Raw genomic sequence first — 10,419 nt, 5'->3', positions numbered from 1 at the left:
TATCAACCAAGTAGTATGGTATAACATATTGTCTGAGTCTTCGAGTAGCCCACACCAAGGCACAACATAATTTTTGTATTGGTGGATATCGAATTTCACAATCAGTAAATTTCTTGCTCAGATAATAAATAGCTTTTTCTTTCCTTCCTGATTCATCATGCTGTCCTAGTACACATCCCATCGAATTTTCGAAACCGTCAAGTAGAGAATAATGGTCTATCAGGCATTGGTGATACTAAAATTGGGGCATTGGATAGAATTTCTTAATAATATCCAAAGTTTCTTGACATTCTTCATTCCAGACTTCAGGGTTGTTCTTCGAAGTAATTTGAACACTGGATCACATTTGTCAGTAATTGAGAATGAACCGAGATATAATTTAATCTTCCCAAAAAGCCTCGAACTTCTTTTTTTGTATTGGGTGGTGGAAGATCTTGAATTGCTTTTACTTTATCTGGATCAATCTCGATTCCTTTTTTGCTGACCACAAATCCCAAAAGTTTTCCAGAAGTTACCCCAAAAGTGCATTTAGCGGGTTAAGCTTTAATTGATACTTCCTCAATCTCTGGAAAAGCTTCCTCAGATTTTGAATATGTTCTTCTTCCGTTCTGGATTTGGCAATCATGTCATCTACATACTTCAATCTCTTTGTGCATCATGTCATGAAACAAAGTTACCATAGCTCTTTGATGTTGCCCCTGCATTTTTCAACCCAAATGGCATCACTTTATAACAGAATGTGCCCCACATGGTTATAAATGTTGTTTTTTCCATGTCTTCAGGATTCATTTTTATCTGATTATATCCTGAAAATCCATCCATAAATGAAAACCATGCATGCCCTGCAGTATTGTCCACCAATGTGTCTATGTGGGGTAATGGAAAGCTATCTTTCGGACTAGCTTTGTTGAGATCTCTATAATCCACGCACATTCGAACTTTTCCATTTTTCTTTGGTACGGGAACAATGTTGGCTACCCATTCTGGGTATTTAACTGCCTGTAGGAAACCTGCATTGATTTGTTTCATCACTTCTTCTTTGATTTGCAACAACATTTCTGGCCTCATTCTTCTGAGCTTTTGTTGGACCGGTTTATATTCTGGATTGATTGGAAGCTTGTGTATCACTATATCTGTGCTCAAACCAGGCATATCTTGATAGGACCAGGCAAATATATCTTTGAACTCTTGAAGGAGATTTATCAATTCTTGTTTTATCTGGACTGTCAGAGTGGTACCAATTTTCACCTCTTTTCTGTCTTCATCTGTTCCCAAATTCACAGTCTCAACCTCTTCTTTGTGTGGTAGAATTTGTTTGTCCTCTTTTTCTACCAATCTTAATAATTCAGTAGGAACGTCACATTCTAGTTCATTTTCACAACCATTGATTTCTTCCAGACATATAGGCTGCTCTAAATTTATCACTGGATTAAATCTAGGAATAAACATGCTATTAACACGGTGACACCTGCAAATTTAAGTCGGAACATGTCCGAAAGAATATAGTAAATTTATGAAATAAATAAATGTAAAATGTAAGAAAATGTAAAGAATGATTGCCATAATGAAATTTTAAGAAAATTTCTTATATTTAACATAATTTCCTTTACAAATAACAAAAAGTTTTCCATATTTTTGAGCTAAACATAAAGATTAGTTCTGAATATTACTCTGCATTAATATTAAAACTATAGGAAGATCTTCACGGTCCATTGGTGAGTGTTTCTCCAGGAAGACATGGTCGAATCCTATCCAAGTACTTGCCAGTCTTGTTGTCATTCATGATCATGTTGATAAATAATCCATTCATAGCTTCTTCAACTATGTCTTGATCTTTCGTCAACTTTTCTTCTTTAAAGGCTTCAACAAGCTGCTGTTCCCATTAATTGTTCCCCCTGATCTAAATGTGTCTTCAACTGTGGGAAAGACATGTGTTTCCAAAGGATTTCTCCTCCTTTCAATTTTGCCTTTCTGTCTTCACATCTTCTTTTCATCTCTTTGTTCTTTTGCTGAAGATTGGGCTTAAACCCCAGACCAAACGGTCTTTTTTCATTTTTATACTGACAGGAACTGAAATCCCTTGAAGATTCTTTCCTAGACCTCTCCCAGTTTTAGCTCCGATGCCTAAAGTTTGTTGTACTGTCATCTTGGTGCAATCAGACAATCTGGGATATGGAATTTTCCTTCCTTCTGCAACAAAGGTTGTATTTACAAATTCAAGAGCTCGAAAAGAGCATTCAAGAGCTTCATCATTGGTGTCGATATATGGAACATTGCTTGTTATAGACGCAATGATTTCTTCTTCAGCATTAACGCATATTAGTTGTCCATCAACAACAAATTTCAATTTCTGATGTAATGAAGAAGGAACGGCTCCTGCTGAGTGAATCCATGGCCTCCCTAAGAGACAATTATATGTGGGGTGGATGTCCATCACCACAAATCAATATTGTACACGACTGGGCCATTAACAACGGTATTTCCATTTTCCCAAGCACTTCTTTTTGAGTACCATCAATGCTCGTACCACATTCTGATAACTTCATGTGTGATTGATCCAGAGGCATTCTTTGAAGTGTAACTAGAGGCATCAAATTGAGAGCAGATCCATTGTCAATCAATACTCCTGGCAATACATGACCATGACAGTGTGTCGTGATGTTCAAAGCTCTTACTGACCCCATTCCGCCTTCTGGTATTTCATCATCTGTGAAGGTTATATAATTGTCGGCGGCTATAGTCCCACAATTCTGTCAAGTTTATTGAGGGATATCTTCGGGGATAAATGTCTGATTGAGGATTTTCATCAAAGCATTCCTATGCGCTTCTGAATTCATCAAAAGATCAAGAATAGAAATTCTTGCTTGTTGTTTGTGTAGTTGTTCAACCACACTATACTCACTATGTTTCAAGAACTTCAAAAATTCTTGAGCTTGCTTTTCTGTCACAGGTTCATTGAATGCTGGAAGGGATTCATCCTCAAATACCTTCTGAGATACTGCCATGGCTTTTCCTTTTGCTTTCACTTGTTCTGAAGCATTAGATGTTTCGGGAGAGTAACATCTCCCACTTCTCGTAAAGAAACCGACTTCGCTCACTGCTTCAGATGTTGATGTTGTACTCAAACTCTGTTTTTTCTCTTCTGTTTTTTCTAGAGAAACAGATCCTCTTACCATTGAAACATTGGTAGCATAATTCCAAGGTACCTTGCGGGTATCTTTGTATGGAAATGGTAGAGGAGTGGTGATAACTACTTTTGGCCTTATTGGTGCAGGAATCGCCGTAGATGATTTCACATTAATGATCACAGGATCATTTATTCTTTGACTCGGCTTAGAATCCTCTGATGAACAAACATCATCTTCTTTTTTCCCGGGTTCTTCTTCAAAGAATTCTATTTCTCTGTTGTTCATCAATTTTTGCACCAAGTTTATAAACTCAGGACATAGTTGAATTTTATGCCCTTTCTCCTGATGATATTCACAATAATTCTTGCCTTCATTCTGCTTTGGCCTGAATTGTTGTGGAATTATACCGGCTAAAGAGAGCTGTTGGAATATCCAAACAAATGGAGATTTAATTTCAGAAATGTCAGTCTTTGCTTTCTTTCTGTTCTCTTCATTAATTGCATTCACGTTTTTATCTCCATGATTTGGCAATGGATGACTTGATGCGGATGGTGTATTAAATTCCAACTTCCCAGTATTGATCAAATTTTGAACCACCCTTTTGAATGCTAGACAGTTTTCAATAGAATGTCCTGTAATTCCTTCATGGTAAACACATTGTGCCTTTGTATCATACCAAGGAGGGAATGGTGGTTGCATGGGAACCAAAGGATAGGGCCTTATAACATCTGCTTTTAACAGCGAATCATAGACCTCTGCATATGGTACTGGTAAAGGTGTAAAAGACAACCTTTCATTTTCCTTTCGAGATCCTCTGGACTCTGTTCGATTAGTGTTTGTTTCCTCTTTCTTAACCCTTGGCTGGGTTATTGTAACACTTTTCGATGAATCTTTGCTATAAGAATTGGCATTGTTGACCTCATTCTCCTTTTTCCGGTATGTAGGTCTTTTGGAACTAGACCCATCATTTGATTCAATCTTGCCACTTTTCAAGACATTTTCAATTAATTCTCCAGAAATGACCAAATCTGCAAAATTTCTTGTTGCATTCCCCATTAAATGGTTTAAATAAGGAGCCTTCAATGTATGAACAAACATCACTGTGGCCTCTTTTTCTGACAAAGGTGGTTGAACTTGGGCCGCAGTGTCACGCCATCTCTGGGCATACTGTCTGAATGTTTCATTATTCTTTTTCTCCAAATTCTGTAGAGTCCATCTATCAGGGACCATGTCTGTCACATGGCGGTACTGCTCTAAAAATGCTTTAGCCAAATCTTTCCAGGATCTAATGTTGGCTTTGGTCAATTGAGTATACCATTTTAAAGCCGGTCCTGTCAAACTATCCTGGAAGCAGTGAATTAACAATTTCTCGTCTTTCACATATCCTGCCATTCTTCGACAAAACATAGTAATGTGGGATGAAGGGCATGTAGTACCGTTATATTTATCAAATTCGGGAGCTTTGAACTTGATAGGGAGGATTAGGTCTGGAACTAAACTCAACTCGCTAGCATCAAATCCATAGAATGATTCAGTTATTTCCACAGATTTCATTCGTTCTTCTAAGCTCTTGATTTGTCTGGTCAGCTCTTCATTTACTTTTTGTTTCTCATTCAGCTCATTTAAATCTGGGATCAACTGATCAGTATTAAGATCCCCTATTTTCACATCTGATATAAGTGGATTTTTGCTTGAAGATGCAGGATCCACTTGTGATCTTCATGTGATTTGACTTCTTGTAATGCAGATGTACGAGCATTGATTTGTATAGGGGTAGTACCAGAGTGATAAATTGATTCTGGTGGAAAACCTAGAGGATATATGGGTTCTTGGTCAAAAGATACAGGATTTTCATGCATTTTTCCACTGATAGCCTGCCTTTTAAACATGTCCTCTATCTTCTTCATCATACTGTCTTGTGAATTTGCAATGCTGGCTTCAATTTTTTCCAACTTCATTCTCATTTCTTCTTGTTCTTTATGATGTTGTTCCTCAATACGCTGTATTTTATCCTCCATAATTCTCTTAGTAGCTTGTCTAGTACCGTAGTGATGTAGTATTTCTCTTTTGGCCAGAGTAACTGCGATTGAAAAATCTCTTAATATTATTTTTTCAAATTTTAATTAATGAATTTTAACTTAGTAAATAATAATTCATAGCGAAAATTGTGAAATGAATGATGAATGTATGCAAAATGCATGTATGTAAAAACATTGATCCCAAAAAGTTAACTGTCATAGAACAACTTTCATCGGTATACAAAAGTTTCTTTATAATAGTTCATAACTACAGATAAGGCGTAGCTTTCCTATTAAGCTCTATAATTTCTTTCATTAACCATGACACCTTCTTTCCACATCTAGAAACTGGATCAACTTGATGCTCAATTATTTTGGCTTCAACAGCTAATTCCCCAACATATCTGGCAACCTCGCTCATTTGAACCATGGCCTCGAACACCATATTGCTTCTTTCTTCACTTCTTTCGACATAGAACTCAGTTGACTTTTGCCATCGTTCAGTTGTTCCTTCAAGAGTTTGCTCTAACTCAGTGATTCTGACTTGGCAATTGTGCAGAATTTTTTCAAGATCTCTAATGCGTCTTCGTAGTGAAGCATTTTCCTCATTACTTTCCTTGAGATCATTAGGTCCTAGACGAACCTTTTCTTGAAACAATGATTCTTCAAGTTGTAAAATGTAAGTATTAAACTCTGAATTTTTGTTTCTAGACTGATCCAGATCCTCTTCAAGTTTTGTTCGTGCTTCTTGCGTTCTTTGATTAAGCTTCTGGATTTGAACATCTTTGTTTCTGCATCTTTGCATCCAATTGCTAGCCACCTCCTGCTCTACCTCAAGTCTGGTGTTGAAATTTTTCCTTTCCAGCTCCCATCTTTCCTTTTCAACATAGGATTCTTCCATCTTTTGGCCTCTGACTTCAAGCTCAGCAATCAACTGGTTCATTTCAGATTCAAATCCCTTGAACATGATACTTTTCTCACTTTCAAATTTAACAAAGATGTCATTCTTCATCTTTTCTAAATCTTTGGCTCGATCTCTTTCTCTTTGCATTTCATTCATGATCTCACGGTGTTCAGCCTTGTGTTTTATAATTCGCTCTCTTCTGTCAACCTCGAAATCTTCCATTTTTTGCTTTCCTTTTTCCAGGCTTTTGAGTAGACGATTATTCTTTCCTTTCAGATCTTCAACTCGTCTTTTCTCAATGTTCAATTCTCTGGTCATCTGTACCGTCGATTGGCTGGGTCCTGATGCTTTTCGGGATTTGTATAACTCTTGGTAATCTTTCTGTAAGGCTCTGTACTCATCCTCACCTTTTTCTTTATCTTTTCTCAACATTGCATATTGTGATGAATGAAAATCAATGTCAACCCCCAACATAGCTTTATCTTGTCTCATTTGATCTAACTCTTTCAACCAACCTTCTCTTTCTGCTTCAAACTCAGCTCTCAGGATTTCAATCTCTGATGGAACCACCTTAATGTGATCTTCCATAGGAATATCCTCATTTTGATCTGGTAGAGGAATATTTTCATTTTTCCTGACAAATCTCCATTCTTCATAATCAGGAGTTAGCATTTCTTTTGCTGCTTTAGCTCGGATACAAAAAGTTGTTTTCCAAGCTGTAACGGCTTCCATGATGTTTCTTTTATAATTTTTGCTGTGGAATGCAAACTCAGATGACTGTAGTCCAGCAGTGACAGGTACAAATTGACGACCTTCATACTGTCTTATAACCAGAAGTGGTGCATATCCAATTCCTCCCCATAATCCGAGCAGCATTATCCAGTTGTAATCCCCACATCTGTAAATGAATTCCCTTTGTATTTGCCACGGGGCGCGCCAAACAACGTCATTGCTTTGCAGATTTCGAAAGGCATTAATCCACATATCTTTCTTAATTTCTTTCGGCCATTCCTGCTCTAGAAATTCTTTTAATGGTGAGTAATCCGTATTGAAGCGTCGGTATGAAACCTTTTCCGTCCTCCAGAAATGACTACGGATCCACACATATAACAACTGGGTACACCCTGAGAATCGTCCACCTCCTAGCCTTCTGCAAGCATTTAACGATCTGAAGGTCTCTGCTAGGATGGCAGAAACAGGGTTAATCTTCTTTGGCAGTTGTTCAAACAAATCTACCACTGCAGCTTCAACATATCCCAATGCTTTTGGGAAAACGACCATACCATATATACCCAGAGCAAATAAATCGAATCGTACTTTAATATCTGGATGACTCTGAATAAGTTCTTTGATGTTGGTCCAAGCAATGCCTTCGCTTTCGCCTTTTTGTTTTGTACGGGATGCTACCCATTCTTCTCGTACCCCGGCAATCTTTGCTAATTTAACTCGAAAGGGTTGAGTTTTAATTGACTTTGAATAAATTCGATTCTCCAAAGCACCTTCGAGATGTAGTAAAGTTGTATATTCTTCAATAGTAGGGACCAAGTCCTCCTTATTGAAAGTGAAGCAATTGTACCCGGGATTCCAGAATTGAACTAGGGCTCGGAGTAATTCATCATCAACTTCTACATAGAGCAGATATGGGATGTCTCCGTAAGTCTGATAAAACTGCAATTTTTTGTTTGAATCCCAACTTTCCCAAATGCTTCGCAAATCTTGCATATCATTTCTTTTTAGTGAAACTGAAGCATAACTGGCCAAGTCAGATACATAATCATCCTGCAGACTATCTCCTTCTTGTCTTTGTAAATCCTCAGCCCACTGTCTTACTTCTGAGTTCAGAATTATTTGATTTGAACACTTTTTATCCATAGATGAAGGCTTTCCAATGAGACAATTAACACAAGGATCAATGTCTTTTATCCTGTATGATGCAATGCAAACAGAAAAATAAAGAACACACAAAAAAGAAAATAAATTAGTTTACATAAAAAATTCAATAATAACATTTATTTAATTTAAACATGCTTTTCTAAATTTAAATAATTTAAATAAACATGTAATTTAAACAATAAATAGATTAACAGGAAAGACAGAATTCATTTCTCCTGTGTGTACACCTATTTTGGACAAAATTTCAGCATGACTTCGGATTGGAAGAGTTTCTAAGGTTTTTTTATATGCAGGGTTTCAGATCTAGGAGTAAAGGTACCCGAATTGTCCTTGTTAGTGCCCCCTTGGGTTGCTAACCCTCAATCCTAGTCCATTACAGACTAAAGTGGATTGAGTTCAATTCGAGGGGATACATTTCTCTATGCCTGACACGGAGAATAAATTCTCACGAAGACATAGAGCATATGAACCCCGAAAGTTACTTGCTAGGTCTGACACGGAGAATAAATTCTCATGAAGACGTCGCTTTCACTTCCACTTAAAAGGGACAACTCAATTATAGAGCTTTATGTTATGCAATGCAAGTGTTATGTGTGAGGAGAAATGTTAAACTTTTGACATAAAAATAAATACTGAAATAAAATACTTGCAAATAAAATAAAACATATAAATATTATAAAATAAATAAATAAAAAATTTGAAAAGAAAGAATTAAAATTAAATATATGAATTTTTAATTTTTAATTAATAGAGACAAATTATAATCGATTTTTAAAAGTTTGACCAGGGTCCCCAGCAGAGTCGCCAAGCTGTCGTAACCGGTTTTCGTCCGGGCACGAAATATTAAAATTTGGCGGGGAAATTAATATTAATAAATAATTTTGAAAATAATTTGTGAGTCGCCATCGGCCTTTTTGGATTAGGTAGGTCGAATACCTAAAAATTATTTTTTAAAAGAGTTTTAAGAAAACATCAATTAAAAAAATCGAACTGATCTGCGTTTTATAACCAAAAATTCATTCTTTTTAATAATAAAAAGGGATTCGTGGTCGGTTACATTTAGGGAAGGATTAGCACCCCTACAACGCCCAAAATTAGTACTTTTTTAATTATAAATTGTCTCTATTATTAAAAATTTAACAATTCAAAAATATATTTAATTTATAATCTTATAATTTTAAAATTGTAAAAAAATATTTATTTATTTAAAAATATCTGAAAAGAACTTCTAGGTGCCTTAAGACAGCTCTTTTCTTTGATATTGATAAATATTAATTTAAATAATATTGTTTAATTTTAAAACATCAGAATAGGACATCCAGTTGTATTAAGACTGTCCTTTTCTTCTATATTAAAAATAAATATTTAAAAGTTAATATTTATTACATATATTTATGAATATAAATCAAATATTTAACAATATAATAAAATAATAATTCTATTAAACAATATATTTAAAAACAATAAAATAAATAAAGACATATAAAATTAATAACTAAATTATAAAAATAAAACTAATTACTAATTACTAATTACTAATTAATTGAATTTATAGGGTTTAAATATATTTTTTTTTATTTAATAATTTAATGACCAAAATAAACTTATCTAAAATTCAAATTTTATAATAAAATAAATTAAAAGTATGAACTAGGGACTAAAAAATTATTTATTAAAATTAAGGGATTAAATCTGTAATTTATCCTAAATATATTATTTTAATATGAAGGACTAAAATAAAAGAAATTAAAATTCGAAGACTGAATTAAAAATATTATAAATTTAATTTAGTGACTAAAATGTAAAGTTTACAAGTACGAAGGACTGCGGAAGGGATTTAACTTTTCCATAATCACGCGCATAGTCCTTCCCGAAACGACGTCGTTCGGGAAGGACTATAAAAGTCCAAATCGGCTGGCCCGAAGGGCCAGCCATTTCATTTCTTCTTTTTTTTTTCTTTCTTTCTCTCAAACAGAGAGAAGAACTCTCTGTCTTCTCTCTAGACTGAGAGAGGTTCAGTCGGCCGGCAGCCGTTAGCCGGCGTTCATCCGCCGTCAACCACCGCCGCCGGCCACCGTCTTCGGTGGCCGGAAAATTTTTTCTTTTATCTAAATGTAGATCGGACCGTCCTAATGACGGTTCCGACGTTTTTTTCCGTTAAACTGCTCCCAAACGGAGCAAATCTAAAATAATACCTTCGATGTTTCGAAGGTTCTGACGAGATCCGGTGGTCAACGCTTCCTCGGTAAGTCTCTTCTTCCTTTTTCTTTCTTTTTTTTTTTTCTTCTGGTTCTTTGCTGCTGAGATCGTTGGTATAGTTTGTTTTTTTTCCTTTTCTCTGTTTTTTTTTTTCCCGGTTCTGTTTCTGTCTCTCTGTCTCTGTCTCTGTCTCTTTTTCTTTTTTTTTTCTTTTTCAGGTGGGTGGTGGCTTTTATAGCCACCACCGGTGCGGTCATCGGACTGGGTAATAGACTAC

This window comes from Hibiscus syriacus, unplaced genomic scaffold (assembly GCF_006381635.1).
Source record: "Hibiscus syriacus cultivar Baekdansim isolate YM2019G1 unplaced genomic scaffold, ASM638163v2 tig00111221_pilon, whole genome shotgun sequence".
Lineage (NCBI taxonomy): Eukaryota > Viridiplantae > Streptophyta > Magnoliopsida > Malvales > Malvaceae > Hibiscus > Hibiscus syriacus.
The sequence above is the reverse complement of the archived record's forward strand: the minus strand, read 5'-3'. Positions refer to the sequence as shown.